Source organism: Macaca nemestrina, chromosome 20 (assembly GCF_043159975.1).
Source record: "Macaca nemestrina isolate mMacNem1 chromosome 20, mMacNem.hap1, whole genome shotgun sequence".
NCBI classification, from domain to species: domain Eukaryota; kingdom Metazoa; phylum Chordata; class Mammalia; order Primates; family Cercopithecidae; genus Macaca; species Macaca nemestrina.
Window position 1 is genome coordinate 33,136,974 of NC_092144.1, and position 18,867 is coordinate 33,155,840.

Below are 18,867 nucleotides of genomic sequence, written 5' to 3' on the forward strand. Positions count from 1 at the left end.
GAGTTACAGCTTTCCCCTCAAGAAGCCTTTCGCTAAGACAGTTCTTGTGGAATTGGCAAAGAGATATTTGGAAGCCCCTAGAGGGCTATGGTGAAAAAGGAAATATCCTCAGATGAAATCTGGAAAGAAGCTTTCTGAGAAACTGCTCTGTGATGTGTGACTTCCACTCACAGAGTTACATCTGTATTTCGTAGATCTCTTTGCTAGCCTTATTTCTGTGGAATCTGAGAACAGATATTTCGGATCCCTTTGAAGACTATAGGGCCAAAGGAAATATCCTCCGATAACAAAGAGAAAGAAGCTTTCTGAGAAACTTCTTTGTGTTCTGTGAAATCATCTCTCAGAGTTACAGCTTTCCTCACAAGAATCCTTTCGCTAAGACAGTTCTTGTGGAATTGGCAAAGTGATATTTGGAATCCCTTAGAGGGCTCTGGTGAAAAAGGAAATATCCTCAGATGAAATCTGGAAAGAAGCTTTCTGAGAAACTGCTTAGTGTTCTGTTAATTCATCTCACAGAATGACATCTATATTTTGTGGATCTCTTTGCTAGCCTTATTTCTGTGGAATCTGAGAACAGATATTTCGGATCCCTATGAAGACTATAGGGGCAAAGGAAATATCCTGCGATAACAAAGAGAAAGAAGGTTTCTGAGAAACTTCTTTGTGTTCTGTGAAATCATCTCACAGAGTTACAGCTTTCCCCTCAAGAAGCTTTTCGTTAAGACAGTTCTTGTGGAATTGGCAAAGTGATATTTGGAAGCCCATCGAGGGCTATGGTGAAAAAGGACATATCCTCAGATGAAATCTGGAAAGAAGCTTTCTGAGAAACTGCTTAGTGTTCTGTTAATTCATCTCACAGAGTTACATCTGTATTTCCTGGATCTCTTTGCTAGGCTTATTTCTGTGGAATCTGAGGGCAGATATTTCGGATCCCTTTGAAGACTATAGGGCCAAAGGAGATATCCTCCGATAACAAAGAAAAAGAAGCTTTCTGAGAAACTTCTTTGTGTTCTGTGAAATCATCTCACAGAGTTACAGCTTTCCACTCAAGAAGCCTTTCGCTAAGACAGTTCTTGTGGAATTGGCAAAGTGATATTTGGAAGCCCTTAGAGGGCTATGTTGAAAAAGGAAATATCCTCAGATGAAATCTGGAAAGAAGCTTTCGGAGAAACTGCTTAGTGTTCTGTTAATTCATCTCACAGAGTTACACCTGTATTTCGTGGATCTCTTTGCTAGCCTTATTTCTGTGGAATCTGAGAGCAGATATTTCGGATCCCTTTGAAGACTATAGGGCCAAAGGAAATATCCTCCGATAACAAAGAGAAAGAAGCTTTCTGAGAAACTTTTTTGTGTTCTCTGAAATCATCTCACAGAGTTACAGCTTTTCCCTCAAGAAGCCTTTCGCTAAGACAGTTCTTGTGGAATTGGCAAAGAGATATTTGGAAGCCCCTAGAGGGCTATGGTGAAAAAGGAAATATCCTCAGATGAAATCTGGAAAGAAGCTTTCTGAGAAACTGCTCTGTGATGTGTGACTTCCACTCACAGAGTTACATCTGTATTTCGTGGATCTCTTTGCTAGCCTTATTTCTGTGGAATCTGAGAACAGATATTTCGGATCCCTTTGAAGACTATAGGGCCCAAGGAAATATCCTCCGATAACAAAGAGAAAGAAGCTTTCTGAGAAACTTCTTTGTGTTCTGGGAAATCATCTCACAGAGTTACAGCTTTCCCCTCAAGAAGCCTTTCGCTAATACAGTTCTTGTGGAATTGGCAAAGTGATATTTGGAAGCCCATAGAGGGCTATGGTGAAAAAGGAAATATCCTCAGATGAAATCTGGAAAGAAGCTTTCTGAGAAACTGCTTAGTGTTCTGTTAATTCACCTCACAGAGTTACGTCTGTATTTCACGGATCTCTTTGCTAGCCTTATTTCTGTGGAATCTGAGAACAGATATTTCGGATCCCTTTGAAGACTATAGGGCCAAAGGAAATATCCTCCGATAACAAAGAGAAAGAAGCTTTCTGAGAAACTTCTTTGTGTTCTGTGAAATCATCTCACAGAGTTACAGCTTTCCCCTCAAGAAGCCTTTCGGTAAGACAGTTCTTGTGGAATTGGCAAAGTTATATTTGGAAGCCCTTAGAGGGCTATGGTGAAAAAGGAAATATCCTCAGATGAAATCTGGAAAGAAGCTTTCTGAGAAACTGCTTAGTGTTATGTTAATTCATCTCACAGAATTACATCTATATTTTGTGGATCTCATTGATAGCCTTATTTCTGTGGAATCTGAGAACAGATATTTCGGATCCCTTTGAAGACTATAGGGCCAAAGGAAATATCCTCCGATAACAAAGAGAAAGAAGCTTTCTGAGAAACTTCTTTGTGTTCTGTGAAATCATCTCACAGAGTTACAGCTTTCCCATCAAGAAGCCATTCGGTAAGACAGTTCTTTTGGAATTGGAAAAGTGATATTTGGAAGCCCTTAGAGGGCTATGGTGAAAAAGGAAATATCCTCAGATGAAATCTGGAAAGAAGCTTTCTGAGAAACTGCTGAGTGTTCTGTTAATTCATCTCACCGAATTACATCTATATTTTGTGGATCTCTTTGCTAGCCTTATTTCTGTGGAATCTGAGAACAGATATTTCTGATCCCTATGAGGACTATAGGGGCAAAGGAAATATCCTCCGATAACAAAGAGAAAGAAGCTTTCTGAGAAACTTCTTTGTGTTCTGTGAAATTATCTCACAGAGTTACAGCTTTCCCCTAAAGAAGCATTTCGCTAAGACAGTTCTTGTGGAATTGGCAAAGTGATATTTGGAAGCCCATAGAGGGCTATGGTGAAAAAGGAAATATCCTCAGGGGAAATCTGGAAAGAAGCTTTCTGAGAAGCTGCTTAGTGTTCTGTTAATTCATCTCACAGAGTTACATCTGTATTTCGTGGATCTCTTTGCTAGCCTTATTTCTGTGGAATCCGAGAGCAGATATTTCGGATCCCTTTGAAGACTATAGGGCCAAAGGAAATATCCTCCGATAACAAAGAAAAAGAAGCTTTCTGAGAAACTTCTTTGTGTTCTGTGAAATCATCTCACAGAGTTACAGCTTTCCCCTCAAGAAGCCTTTCGCTAAGACAGTTCTTGTGGAATTCGCAAAGTGATATTTGGAAGCCCTTTGAGGGCTATGGTGAAAAAGGAAATATCCTCAGATGAAATCTGGAAAGAAGCTTTCTGAGAAACTGCTTAGTGTTCTGTTAATTCATCTCACAGAGTTACATCTGTATTTCGTGGATCTCTTTGCTAGACTTATTTCTGTGGAATCTGAGAACAGATATTTCGGATCCCTTTGAAGACTATAGGGCCAAAGGAAATATCCTCCGATAACAAAGAGAAAGAAGCTTTCTGAGAAACTTCTTTGTGTTCTGTGAAATCATCTCACAGAGTAACAGCTTTCCCCTCAAGAAGCCTTTCGCTAAGACAGTTCTTGTGGAATTGGCAAAGTGATATTTGGAAGCCCATAGAGGGCTATGGTGAAAAAGGAAATATCCTCAGATGAAATCTGGAAAGAAGCTTTCGGAGAAACTGCTTAGTGTTCTGTTAATTCATCTCACAGAGTTACATCTGTATATCGTGGATCTCTTTGCTAGCCTTATTTCTGTGGAATCTGAGAGCAGATATTTCGGATCCCTTTGAAGACTATAGGGCCAAAGGAAATATCCTCCGATAACAAAGAGAAAGAAGCTTTCTGAGAAACTTTTTTGTGTTCTCTGAAATCATCTCACAGAGTTACAGCTTTTCCCTCAAGAAGCCTTTCGCTAAGACAGTTCTTGTGGAATTTGCAAAGAGATATTTGGAAGCCCCTAGAGGGCTATGGTGAAAAAGGAAATATCCTCAGATGAAATCTGGAAAGAAGCTTTCTGAGAAACTGCTCTGTGATGTGTGACTTCCACTCACAGAGTTACATCTGTATTTCGTGGATCTCTTTGCTAGCCTTATTTCTGTGGAATCTGAGAACAGATATTTCGGATCCCTTTGAAGACTATAGGGCCCAAGGAAATATCCTCCGATAACAAAGAGAAAGAAGCTTTCTGAGAAACTTCTTTGTGTTCTGGGAAATCATCTCACAGAGTTACAGCTTTCCCCTCAAGAAGCCTTTCGCTAATACAGTTCTTGTGGAATTGGCAAAGTGATATTTGGAAGCCCATAGAGGGCTATGGTGAAAAAGGAAATATCCTCAGATGAAATCTGGAAAGAAGCTTTCTGAGAAACTGCTTAGTGTTCTGTTAATTCACCTCACAGAGTTACGTCTGTATTTCACGGATCTCTTTGCTAGCCTTATTTCTGTGGAATCTGAGAACAGATATTTCGGCTCCCTTTGAAGACTAAAGGCCAAAGGAAATATCCTCCGATAACAAAGAGAAAGAAGCTTTCTGAGAAACTTCTTTGTGTTCTGTGAAGTCATCTCACAGAGTTACAGCTTTCCCCTCAAGAAGCCTTTCGGTAAGACAGTTCTTGTGGAATTGGCAAAGTTATATTTGGAAGCCCTTACAGGGCTATGGTGAAAAAGGAAATATCCTCAGATGAAATCTGGAAAGAAGCTTTCTGAGAAACTGCTGAGTGTTCTGTTAATTCATCTCACCGAATTACATCTATATTTTGTGGATCTCTTTGCTAGCCTTATTTCTGTGGAATCTGAGAACAGATATTTCTGATCCCCATGAAGACTATAGGGGCAAAGGAAATATCCTCCGATAACAAAGAGAAAGAAGCTTTCTGAGAAACTTCTTTGTGTTCTGTGAAATCATCTCACAGAGTTACAGCTTTCCCCTCAAGAAGCCTTTCGCTAAGACAGTTCTTGTGGAATTGGCAAAGTGATATTTGGAAGCCCATAGAGGGCTATGGTGAAAAAGGAAATATCCTCAGATGAAATGTGGAAAGAAGCTTTCTGAGAAACTGCTGAGTGTTCTGTTAGTTGTTCTCACAGAGTTGCATCTGTATTTCGTGGATCTCTTTGCTAGCCTTATTTCTCTGGAATATTAGAACAGATATTTCGGTTCCCTCTAAAGAGTAACCGGCCAAAGGAAATAACCTCCGATAACAAAGAGAAAGAAGCTTTCTGAGAAACTTCTTTGTGTTCTGTGAAATCATCTCTCAGAGTTACAGCTTTCCCCTCAAGAAGCCTTTCGCTAAGACAGTTCTTGTGGAATTGGCAAAGTGATATTTGGAAGCCCTTAGAGGGCTATGGTGAAAAAGGAAATATCCTCAGAAGAAATCTGGAAAGAAGCTTTCTGAGAAACTGCTCTGTGATATGTGACTTCCACTCACAGAGTTACATCTGTATTTCGTGGATCTCTTTGCTAGACTTATTTCTGTGGAATCTGAGAACAGATATTTCGGATCCCTTTGAAGACTATAGGGCCAAAGGAAATATCCTCCGATAACAAAGAGAAAGAAGCTTTCTGAGAAACTTCTTTGTGTTCTGTGAAATCATCTCACAGAGTTACAGCTTTCCCCTCAAGAAGCCTTTCGCTAAGACAGTTCTTGTGGAATTGGCAAAGTGATATTTGGAAGCCCATCGAGGGCTATGGTGAAAAAGGAAATATCCTCAGATGAAATCTGGAAAGAAGCTTTCGGAGAAACTGCTTAGTGTTCTGTTAATTCATCTCACAGAGTTACATCTGTATTTCGTGGATCTCTTTGCTAGCCTTATTTCTGTGGAATCTGAGAGCAGATATTTCGGATCCCTTTGAAGACTATAGGGCCAAAGGAAATATCCTCCGATAACAAAGAGAAAGAAGCTTTCTGAGAAACTTCTTTGTGTTCTGTGAAATCATCTCACAGAGTTACAGCTTTCCCCTCAAGAAGCCTTTCGCTAAGACAGTTCTTGTGGAATTGGCAAAGTGATATTTGGAAGCCCATCGAGGGCTATGGTGAAAAAGGAAATATCCTCAGATGAAATCTGGAAAGAAGCTTTCTGAGAATCTGCTTAGTGTTATGTTAATTCATCTCACAGAATTGCATCTATATTTTGTGGATCTCATTGATAGCCTTATTTCTGTGGAATCTGAGAACAGATATTTCGGATCCCTTTGAAGACTATAGGGCCAAAGGAAATATCCTCCGATAACAAAGAGAAAGAAGCTTTCTGAGAAACTTCTTTGTGTTCTGTGAAATCATCTCACAGAGTTACAGCTTTCCCCTCAAGAAGCCTTTCGGTAAGACAGTTCTTTTGGAATTGGAAAAGTGATATTTGGAAGCCCTTAGAGGGCTATGGTGAAAAAGGAAACATCCTCAGATGAAATCTGGAAAGAAGCTTTCTGAGAAACTGCTGAGTGTTCTGTTAATTCATATCACCGAATTACATCTATATTTTGTGGATCTCTTTGCTAGCCTTATTTCTGTGGAATCTGAGAACAGATATTTCTGACCCCTATGAGGACTATAGGGGCAAAGGAAATATCCTCCGATAACAAAGAGAAAGAAGCTTTCTGAGAAACTTCTTTGTGTTCTGTGAAATCATCTCACAGAGTTACAGCTTTCCCCTCAAGAAGCCTTTCGCTAAGACAGTTCTTGTGGAATTGGCAAAGTGATATTTGGAAGCCCATAGAGGGCTATGGTGAAAAAGGAAATATCCTCAGATGAAATGTGGAAAGAAGCTTTCGGAGAAACTGCTGAGTGTTCTGTTAGTTCTTCTCACAGAGTTGCATCTGTATTTCGTGGATCTCTTTGCTAGCCTTATTTCTCTGGAATATTAGAACAGATATTTCGGTTCCCTCTAAAGAGTATACGGCCAAAGGAAATAACCTCCGATAACAAAGAGAAAGAAGCTTTCTGAGAAACTTCTTTGTGTTCTGTGAAATCATCTCTCAGAGTTACAGCTTTCCCCACAAGAATCCTTTCGCTAAGACAGTTCTTGTGGAATTGGCAAAGTGATATTTGGAATCCCATAGAGGGCTCTGGTGAAAAAGGAAATATCCTCAGAGGAAATCTGGAAAGAAGCTTTCTGAGAAACTGCTTAGTGTTCTGTTAATTCTTCTCACAGAATTACATCTATATTTTGTGGATCTCATTGCTAGCCTTATTTCTGTGGAATCTGAGAACAGATATTTCGGATCCCTATGAAGACTATAGGGGCAAAGGAAATATCCTGCGATAACAAAGAGAAAGAAGCTTTCTGAGAAACTTCTTTGTGTTCTGTGAAATCATCTCACAGAGTTACAGCTTTCCCCTCAAGAAGCCTTTCGTTAAGACAGTTCTTGTGGAATTGGCAAAGTGATATTTGGAAGCCCATCGAGGGCTATGGTGAAAAAGGACATATCCTCAGATGAAATCTGGAAAGAAGCTTTCTGAGAAACTGCTTAGTGTTCTGTTAATTCATCACACAGAGTTACATCTGTATTTCCTGGATCTCTTTGCTAGCCTTATTTCTGTGGAATCTGAGAGCAGATATTTCGGATCCCTTTGAAGACTATAGGGCCAAAGGAGATATCCTAAGATAACAAAGAAAAAGAAGCTTTCTGAGAAACTTCTTTGTGTTCTGTGAAATCATCTCACAGAGTTACAGCTTTCCCCTCAAGAAGCCTTTCGCTAAGACAGTTCTTGTGGAATTGGCAAAGTGATATTTGGAAGCCCTTAGAGGGCTATGGTGAAAAAGGAAATATCCTCAGATGAAATCTGGAAAGAAGCTTTCTGAGAAACTGCTTAGTGTTCTGTTAATTCATCTCAGAGAGTTACATCTGTATTTCGTGGATCTCTTTGCTAGACTTATTTCTGTGGAATCTGAGAACAGATGTTTCGGATCCCTTTGAAGACTATAGGGCCAAAGGAAATATCCTCCGATAACTAAGAGAAAGAAGCTTTCTGAGAAACTTCTTTGTGTTCTGGGAAACCATCTCACAGAGTTACAGCTTTCCCCTCAAGAAGCCTTTCGCTAAGACAGTTCTTGTGGAATTGGCAAAGTGATATTTGGAAGCCCATAGACGGCTATGGTGAAAAAGGAAATATTCTCAGGTGAAAACTGGAACGAAGCTTTCTGAGAAACTGCTTAGTGTTCTGTTAATTCATCTCACAGAGTTACATCTGTATTTCGTGGATCTCTTTGCTAGCCTTATTTCCGTAGAATCTGAGAGCAGATATTTCGGATCCCTTTGAAGACTATAGGGCCAAAGGAAATATCCTCCGATAACAAAGAGAAAGAAGCTTTCTGAGAAACTTCTTTGTGTTCTGTGAAATCATCTCACAGAGTTACAGCTTTCCCCTCAAGAAGCCTTTCGCTAAGACAGTTCTTGTGGAATTGGCAAAGTGATATTTGGAAGCCCATAGAGGGCTATGGTGAAAAAGGAAATATCCTCAGATGAAATCTGGAAAGAAGCTTTCGGAGAAACTGCTTAGTGTTCTGTTAATTCATCTCACAGAGTTACATCTGTATTTCGTGGATCTCTTTGCTAGCCTTATTTCTGTGGAATCTGAGAGCAGATATTTCGGATCCCTTTGAAGACTATAGGGCCAAAGGAAATATCCTCCGATAACAAAGAGAAAGAAGCTTTCTGAGAAACTTTTTTGTGTTCTCTGAAATCATCTCACAGAGTTACAGCTTTCCCCTCAAGAAGCCTTTCGCTAAGACAGTTCTTGTGGAATTGGCAAAGAGATATTTGGAAGCCCCTAGAGGGCTATGGTGAAAAAGGAAATATCCTCAGATGAAATCTGGAAAGAAGCTTTCTGAGAAACTGCTCTGTGATGTGTGACTTCCACTCACAGAGTTACATCTGTATTTCGTAGATCTCTTTGCTAGCCTTATTTCTGTGGAATCTGAGAACAGATATTTCGGATCCCTTTGAAGACTATAGGGCCAAAGGAAATATCCTCCGATAACAAAGAGAAAGAAGCTTTCTGAGAAACTTCTTTGTGTTCTGTGAAATCATCTCTCAGAGTTACAGCTTTCCTCACAAGAATCCTTTCGCTAAGACAGTTCTTGTGGAATTGGCAAAGTGATATTTGGAATCCCTTAGAGGGCTCTGGTGAAAAAGGAAATATCCTCAGATGAAATCTGGAAAGAAGCTTTCTGAGAAACTGCTTAGTGTTCTGTTAATTCATCTCACAGAATGACATCTATATTTTGTGGATCTCTTTGCTAGCCTTATTTCTGTGGAATCTGAGAACAGATATTTCGGATCCCTATGAAGACTATAGGGGCAAAGGAAATATCCTGCGATAACAAAGAGAAAGAAGGTTTCTGAGAAACTTCTTTGTGTTCTGTGAAATCATCTCACAGAGTTACAGCTTTCCCCTCAAGAAGCTTTTCGTTAAGACAGTTCTTGTGGAATTGGCAAAGTGATATTTGGAAGCCCATCGAGGGCTATGGTGAAAAAGGACATATCCTCAGATGAAATCTGGAAAGAAGCTTTCTGAGAAACTGCTTAGTGTTCTGTTAATTCATCTCACAGAGTTACATCTGTATTTCCTGGATCTCTTTGCTAGGCTTATTTCTGTGGAATCTGAGGGCAGATATTTCGGATCCCTTTGAAGACTATAGGGCCAAAGGAGATATCCTCCGATAACAAAGAAAAAGAAGCTTTCTGAGAAACTTCTTTGTGTTCTGTGAAATCATCTCACAGAGTTACAGCTTTCCACTCAAGAAGCCTTTCGCTAAGACAGTTCTTGTGGAATTGGCAAAGTGATATTTGGAAGCCCTTAGAGGGCTATGTTGAAAAAGGAAATATCCTCAGATGAAATCTGGAAAGAAGCTTTCTGAGAAACTGCTTAGTGTTCTGTTAATTCATCTCACAGAGTTACATCTGTATTTCGTGGATCTCTTTGCTAGCCTTATTTCTGTGGAATCTGAGAGCAGATATTTCGGATCCCTTTGAAGACTATAGGGCCAAAGGAAATATCCTCCGATAACAAAGAAAAAGAAGCTTTCTGAGAAACTTCTTTGTGTTCTGTGAAATCATCTCACAGAGTTACAGCTTTCCCCTCAAGAAGCCTTTCGCTAAGACAGTTCTTGTGGAATTGGCAAAGTGATATTTGGAAGCCCATAGAGGGCTATGGTGAAAAAGGAAATATCCTCAGATGAAATGTGGAAAGAAGCTTTCTGAGAAACTGCTGAGTGTTCTGTTAGTTCTTCTCACAGAGTTGCATCTGTATTTCGAGGATCTCTTTGCTAGCCTTATTTCTCTGGAATATTAGAACAGATATTTCGGTTCCCTCTAAAGAGTATACGGCCAAAGGAAATAACCTCCGATAACAAAGAGAAAGAAGCTTTCTGAGAAACTTCTTTGTGTTCTGTGAAATCATCTCTCAGAGTTACAGCTTTCCCCTCAAGAAGCCTTTCGCTAAGACAGTTCTTGTGGAATTGGCAAAGTGATATTTGGAAGCCCTTAGAGGGCTATGGTGAAAAAGGAAATATTCTCAGAAGAAATCTGGAAAGAAGCTTTCTGAGAAACTGCTTAGTGTTCTGTTAATTCATCTCACAGAGTTACATCTGTATTTCGTGGATCTCTTTGCTAGACTTATTTCTGTGGAATCTGAGAACAGATATTTCGGATCCCTGTGAAGACTATAGGGCCAAAGGAAATATCCTCCGATAACAAAGAGAAAGAAGCCTTCTGAGAAACTTCTTTGTGTTCTGTGAAATCATCTCACAGAGTTACAGCTTTCCCTTCAAGAAGCCTTTCGCTAAGACAGTTCTTGTGGAATTGGCAAAGTGATATTTGGAAGCCCATAGACGGCTATGGTGAAAAAGGAAATATTCTCAAGTGAAATCTGGAACGAAGCTTTTTGAGAAACTGCTTAGTGTTCTGTTAATTCATCTCACAGAGTTACATCTGTATTTCGTGGATCTCTTTGCTAGCCTTTTTTCTGTGGAATCTGAGAGCAGATATTTCGGATCCCTTTGAAGACTGTAGGGCCAAAGGAAATATCCTCCGATAACAAAGAGAAAGAAGCTTTCTGAGAAACTTCTTTGTGTTCTGTGAAATCATCTCACAGAGTTACAGCTTTCCCCTCAAGAAGCCTTTCGCGAAGACAGTTCTTGTGGAATTGGCAAAGTGATATTTGGAAGCCCTTAGAGGGCTATGGTGACAAAGGAAGTATCCTCAGATGAAATCTGGAAAGAAGCTTTCTGAGAAACTGCTTAGTGTTCTGTTAATTCATCTCACGGAATTACATCTATATTTTGTGGATCTCTTTGCTAGCCTTATTTCTGTGGAATCTGAGAACAGATATTTCGGATCCCTTTGAAGACTACAGGGCCAAAGGAAATATCCTCCGATAACAAAGAGAAAGAAGCTTTCTGAGAAACTTCTTTGTGTTCTGTGAAATCATCTCACAGAGTTACAGCTTTCCCCTCAAGAAGCCTTTCGCTAAGACAGTTCTTGTGTAATTGGCAAAGTGATATTTGGAAGCCCATCGAGGGCTATGGTGAAAAAGGAAATATCCTCAGATGAAATCTGGAAAGAAGCTTTCTGAGAAACTGCTCTGTGAGGTGTGACTTCCACTCACAGAGTTACATCTGTATTTCGTGGATCTCTTTGCTAGCCTTATTTCTGTGGAATCTGAGAACAGATATTTCGGATCCCTTTGAAGACTATAGGGCCAAAGGAAATATCCTCCGATAACAAAGAGAAAGAAGCTTTCTGAGAAACTTCTTTGTGTTCTGTGAAATCATCTCACAGAGTTACAGCTTTCCCCTCAAGAAGCCTTTCGCTAAGACAGTTCTTGTGGAATATGCAAAGTGATATTTGGAAGCACATAGGGGGCTACAGTAAAAAAGGGTATATCCTCAGATGAAATCTGGAAAGAAGCTTTCTGAGAAACTGCTTAGTGTTCTGTTAATTCATCTCACAGAGTTACATCTGTATTTCGTGGATCTCTTTGCTAGCCTTATTTCTGTGGAATCTGAGAGCAGATATTTCGGATCCCTTTGAAGACTATAGGGCCAAAGGAAATATCCTCCGATAACAAAGAAAAAGAAGCTTTCTGAGAAACTTCTTTGTGTTCTGTGAAATCATCTCACAGAGTTACAGCTTTCCCCTCAAGAAGCCTTTCGCTAAGACAGTTCTTGTGGAATTGGCAAAGTGATATTTGGAAGCCCTTAGAGGGCTATGGTGAAAAAGGAAATATCCTCAGATGAAATCTGGAAAGAAGCTTTCTGAGAAACTGCTTAGTGTTCTGTTAATTCATCTCACAGAGTTACATCTGTATTTCGTGGATCTCTTTGCTAGCCTTATTTCTGTGGAATCTGAGAACAGATATTTCGGATCCCTTTGAAGACTATAGGGCCAAAGGAAATATCCTCCGATAACAAAGAGAAAGAAGCTTTCTGAGAAACATCTTTGTGTTCTGTGAAATCATCTCACAGAGTTACAGCTTTCCCTTCAAGAAGCCTTTCGCTAAGACAGTTCTTGTGGAATTGGCAAAGTGATATTTGGAAGCCCATAGAGGGCTATGGTGAAAAAGGAAATATCCTCAGATGAAATGTGGAAAGAAGCTTTCCGAGAAACTGCTTAGTGTTCTGTTAATTCATCTCACAGAATTACATCTTATTTTGTGGATCTCTTTGTTAGCCTTATTTCTGTGGAATCTGAGAACAGATATTTCTGATCCCTATGAAGAGTATAGGGGCAAAGGAAATATCCTCCGATAACAAAGAGAAAGAAGCTTTCTGAGAAACTTCTTAGTGTTCTGTTAAATCATCTCACAGAGTTACAGCTTTCCCCTCAAGAAGCCTTTCGCTAAGACAGTTCTTGTGGAATTGTCAAAGTGATATTTGGAAGCCAATCGAGGGCTATGGTGAAAAAGGAAATATCCTCAGATGAAATCTGGAAAGAAGCTTTCTGAGAAACTGCTTAGTGTTCTGTTAATTCACCTCACAGAGTTACGTCTGTATTTCACGAATCTCTTTGCTAGCCTTATTTCTGTGGAATCTGAGAACAGATATTTCGGATCCCTTTGAAGACTATAGGGCCAAAGGAAATATCCTCCGATAACAAAGAGAAAGAAGCTTTCTGAGAAACTTCTTTGTGTTCTGTGAAATCATCTCTCAGAGTTACAGCTTTCCTCACAAGAATCCTTTCGCTAAGACAGTTCTTGTGGAATTGGCAAAGTGATATTTGGAATCCCTTAGAGTGCTCTCGTGAAAAAGGAAATATCCTCAGATGAAATCTGGAAAGAAGCTTTCTGAGAAACTGCTTAGTGTTCTGTTAATTCATCTCACAGAATGACATCTATATTTTGTGGATCTCTTTGCTAGCCTTATTTCTGTGGAATCTGAGAACAGATATTTCGGATCCCTATGAAGTCTAAAGGGGCAAAGGAAATATCCTGCGATAACAAAGAGAAAGAAGGTTTCTGAGAAACTTCTTTGTGTTCTGTGAAATCATCTCACAGAGTTACAGCTTTCCCCTCAAGAAGCTTTTCGTTAAGACAGTTCTTGTGGAATTGGCAAAGTGATATTTGGAAGCCCATCGAGGGCTATGGTGAAAAAGGACATATCCTCAGATGAAATCTGGAAAGAAGCTTTCTGAGAAACTGCTTAGTGTTCTGTTAATTCATATCACAGAGTTACATCTGTATTTCCTGGATCTCTTTGCTAGCCTTATTTCTGTGGAATCTGAGAGCAGATATTTCGGATCCCTTTGAAGACTATAGGGCCAAAGGAAATATCCTCCGATAACAAAGAAAAAGAAGCTTTCTGAGAAACTTCTTTGTGTTCTGTGAAATCATCTCACAGAGTTACAGCTTTCCCCTCAAGAAGCCTTTCGCTAAGACAGTTCTTGTGGAATTGGCAAAGTGATATTTGGAAGCCCATAGAGGGCTATGGTGAAAAAGGAAATATCCTCAGATGAAATGTGGAAAGAAGCTTTCTGAGAAACTGCTTTGTGTTCTGTTAGTTCTTCTCACAGAGTTGCATCTGTATTTCGAGGATCTCTTTGCTAGCCTTATTTCTCTGGAATATTAGAACAGATATTTCGGTTCCCTCTAAAGAGTATACGGCCTAAGGAAATAACCTCCGATAACAAAGAGAAAGAAGCTTTCTGAGAAACTTCTTTGTGTTCTGTGAAATCATCTCTCAGAGTTACAGCTTTCCCCTCAAGAAGCCTTTCGCTAAGACAGTTCTTGTGGAATTGGCAAAGTGATATTTGGAAGCCCTTAGAGGGCTATGGTGAAAAAGGAAATATCCTCAGAAGAAATCTGGAAAGAAGCTTTCTGAGAAACTGCTTAGTGTTCTGTTAATTCATCTCACAGAGTTACATCTGTATTTCGTGGATCTCTTTGCTAGACTTATTTCTGTGGAATCTGAGAACAGATATTTCGGATCCCTGTGAAGACTATAGGGCCAAAGGAAATATCCTCCGATAACAAAGAGAAAGAAGCCTTCTGAGAAACTTCTTTGTGTTCTGTGAAATCATCTCACAGAGTTACAGCTTTCCCTTCAAGAAGCCTTTCGCTAAGACAGTTCTTGTGGAATTGGCAAAGTGATATTTGGAAGCCCATAGACGGCTATGGTGAAAAAGGAAATATTCTCAAGTGAAATCTGGAACGAAGCTTTTTGAGAAACTGCTTAGTGTTCTGTTAATTCATCTCACAGAGTTACATCTGTATTTCGTGGATCTCTTTGCTAGCCTTATTTCTGTGGAATCTGAGAGCAGATATTTCGGATCCCTTTGAAGAATATAGGGCCAATGGAAATATCCTCCGATAACAAAGAAAAAGAAGCTTTCTGAGAAACTTCTTTGTGTTCTGTGAAATCATCTCACAGAGTTAACAGCTTTCCCCTCAAGAAGCCTTTCGCTAAGACAGTTCTTGTGGAATGTTCAAAGTGATATTTGGAAGCCCATAAAGGGCTATGGTGAAAAAGGAAATATCCTCAGATGAAATCTGGAAAGAAGCTTTCTGAGAAACTGCTGAGTGTTCTGTTAGTTCTTCTCACAGAGTTGCACCTGTATTTCGTGGATCTCCTTGCTAGCCTTATTTCTCTGGAATATGAGAACAGATATTTCGGTTCCCTCTAAAGACTATAGGGTCAAAAGAAATAACCTCCGATTACAAAGAGAAAGAAGCTTTCTGAGAAACTTCTTTGTGTTCTGTGAAATCATCTCACAGAGTTACAGCTTTACCCTCAAGAAGCCTTTCGGTAAGACAGTTCTTGTGGAATTGGCAAAGTGATATTTGGAAGCCCATCGAGGGCTATGGTGAAAAAGGAAATATCCTCAGATGAAATCTGGAAAGAAGCTTTCTGAGAAACTGCTCTGTGAGGTGTGACTTCCACTCACAGAGTTACATCTGTATTTCGTGGATCTCTTTGCTAGCCTTATTTCTGTGGAATCTGAGAACAGATATTTCGGATCCCTTTGAAGACTATAGGGCCAAAGGAAATATCCTCCGATAACAATGAGAAAGAAGCTTTCTGAGAAACTTCTTTGTGTTCTGTGAAATCATCTCACAGAGTTACAGCTTTCCCCTCAAGAAGCCTTTCGCTAAGACAGTTCTTGTGGAATTGGCAAAGTGATATTTGGAAGCCCATAGAGGGCTATGGTGAAAAAGGAAATATCCTCAGGTGAAATCTGGAAAGAAGCTTTCTGAGAAACTGCTTAGTGTTCTGTTAATTCATCTCACAGAGTTACATCTGTATTTCGTGGATCTCTTTGCTAGCCTTTTTTCTGTGGTATCCGAGAGCAGATATTTCGGATCCCTTTGAAGACTGTAGGGGCAAAGGAAATATGCTCCGATAACAAAGAAAAAGAAGCTTTCTGAGAAACTTCTTTGTGTTCTGTGAAATCATCTCACAGAGTTACAGCTTTCCCCTCAAGAAGCCTTTCGTTAAGACAGTTCTTGTGGAATTGGCAAAGTGATATTTGGAAGCCCTTAGAGGGCTATGGTGAAAAAGGAAATATCCTCAGAAGAAATCTGGAAAGAAGCTTTCTGAGAAACTGCTTAGTGTTCTGTTAATTCATCTCACAGAGTTACATCTGTATTTCGTGGATCTCTTTGCTAGACTTATTTCTGTGGAATCTGAGAACAGATATTTCGGATCCCTTTGAAGACTATAGGGCCAAAGGAAATATCCTCCGATAACAAAGAGAAAGAAGCTTTCTGAGAAACTTCTTTGTGTTCTGTGAAATCATCTCACAGAGTTACAGCTTTCCCCTCAAGAAGCCTTTCGCTAAGACAGTTCTTGTGGAATTGGCAAAGTGATATTTGGAAGCCCATAGAGGGCTATGGTGAAAGAGGAAATATCCTCAGATGAAATCTGGAAAGAAGCTTTCGGAGAAACTGCTTAGTGTTCTGTTAATTCATCTCACAGAGTTACATCTGTATTTCGTGGATCTCTTTGCTAGCCTTATTTCTGTGGAATCTGAGAGCAGATATTTCGGATCCCTTTGAAGACTATAGGGCCAAAGGAAATATCCTCCGATAACAAAGAGAAAGAAGCTTTCTGAGAAACTTTTTTGTGTTCTCTGAAATCATCTCACAGAGTTACAGCTTTCCCCTCAAGAAGCCTTTCGCTAAGACAGTTCTTGTGGAATTGGCAAAGAGATATTTGGAAGCCCCTAGAGGGCTATGGTGAAAAAGGAAATATCCTCAGATGAAATCTGGAAAGAAGCTTTCTGAGAAACTGCTCTGTGATGTGTGACTTCCACTCACAGAGTTACATCTGTATTTCGTAGATCTCTTTGCTAGCCTTATTTCTGTGGAATCTGAGAACAGATATTTCGGATCCCTTTGAAGACTATAGGGCCAAAGGAAATATCCTCCGATAACAAAGAGAAAGAAGCTTTCTGAGAAACTTCTTTGTGTTCTGTGAAATCATCTCTCAGAGTTACAGCTCTCCTCACAAGAATCCTTTCGCTAAGACAGTTCTTGTGGAATTGGCAAAGTGATATTTGGAATCCCTTAGAGGGCTCTGGTGAAAAAGGAAATATCCTCAGATGAAATCTGGAAAGAAGCTTTCTGAGAAACTGCTTAGTGTTCTGTTAATTCATCTCACAGAATGACATCTATATTTTGTGGATCTCTTTGCTAGCCTTATTTCTGTGGAATCTGAGAACAGATATTTCGGATCCCTATGAAGACTATAGGGGCAAAGGAAATATCCTGCGATAACAAAGAGAAAGAAGGTTTCTGAGAAACTTCTTTGTGTTCTGTGAAATCATCTCACAGAGTTACAGCTTTCCCCTCAAGAAGCTTTTCGTTAAGACAGTTCTTGTGGAATTGGCAAAGTGATATTTGGAAGCCCATCGAGGGCTATGGTGAAAAAGGACATATCCTCAGATGAAATCTGGAAAGAAGCTTTCTGAGAAACTGCTTAGTGTTCTGTTAATTCATCTCACAGAGTTACATCTGTATTTCCTGGATCTCTTTGCTAGGCTTATTTCTGTGGAATCTGAGGGCAGATATTTCGGATCCCTTTGAAGATTATAGGGCCAAAGGAGATATCCTCCGATAACAAAGAAAAAGAAGTTTTCTGAGAAACTTCTTTGTGTTCTGTGAAATCATCTCACAGAGTTACAGCTTTCCACTCAAGAAGCCTTTCGCTAAGACAGTTCTTGTGGAATTGGCAAAGTGATATTTGGAAGCCCTTAGAGGGCTATGTTGAAAAAGGAAATATCCTCAGATGAAATCTGGAAAGAAGCTTTCTGAGAAACTGCTTAGTGTTCTGTTAATTCATCTCACAGAGTTACATCTGTATTTCGTGGATCTCTTTGCTAGCCTTATTTCTGTGGAATCTGAGAGGAGATATTTCGGATCCCTTTGAAGACTATAGGGCCAAAGGAAATATCCTCCGATAACAAAGAAAAAGAAGCTTTCTGAGAAACTTCTTTGTGTTCTGTGAAATCATCTCACAGAGTTACAGCTTTCCCCTCAAGAAGCCTTTCGCTAAGACAGTTCTTGTGGAATTGGCAAAGTGATATTTGGAAGCCCATAGAGGGCTATGGTGAAAAAGGAAATATCCTCAGATGAAATGTGGAAAGAAGCTTTCTGAGAAACTGCTGAGTGTTCTGTTAGTTCTTCTCACAGAGTTGCATCTGTATTTCGAGGATCTCTTTGCTAGCCTTATTTCTCTGGAATATTAGAACAGATATTTCGGTTCCCTCTAAAGAGTATATGGCCAAAGGAAATAACCTCCGATAACAAAGAGAAAGAAGCTTTCTGAGAAACTTCTTTGTGTTCTGTGAAATCATCTCTCAGAGTTACAGCTTTCCCCTCAAGAAGCCTTTCGCTAAGACAGTTCTTGTGGAATTGGCAAAGTGATATTTGGAAGCCCTTAGAGGGCTATGGTGAAAAAGGAAGTATCCTCAGAAGAAATCTGGAAAGAAGCTTTCTGAGAAACTGCTTAGTGTTCTGTTAATTCATCTCACAGAGTTACATCTGTATTTCGTGGATCTCTTTGCTAGACTTATTTCTGTGGAATCTGAGAACAGATATTTCGGATCCCTGTGAAAACTATAGGGCCAAAGGAAATATCCTCCGATAACAAAGAGAAAGAAGCCTTCTGAGAAACTTCTTTGTGTTCTGTGAAATCATCTCACAGAGTTACAGCTTTCCCTTCAAGAAGCCTTTCGCTAAGACAGTTCTTGTGGAATTGGCAAAGTGATATTTGGAAGCCCATAGACGGCTATGGTGAAAAAGGAAATATTCTCAAGTGAAATCTGGAACGAAGCTTTTTGAGAAACTGCTTAGTGTTCTGTTAATTCATCTCACAGAGTTACATCTGTATTTCGTGGATCTCTTTGCTAGCCTTATTTCTGTGGAATCTGAGAGCAGATATTTCGGATCCCTTTGAAGAATATAGGGCCAATGGAAATATCCTCCGATAACAAAGAAAAAGAAGCTTTCTGAGAAACTTCTTTGTGTTCTGTGAAATCATCTCACAGAG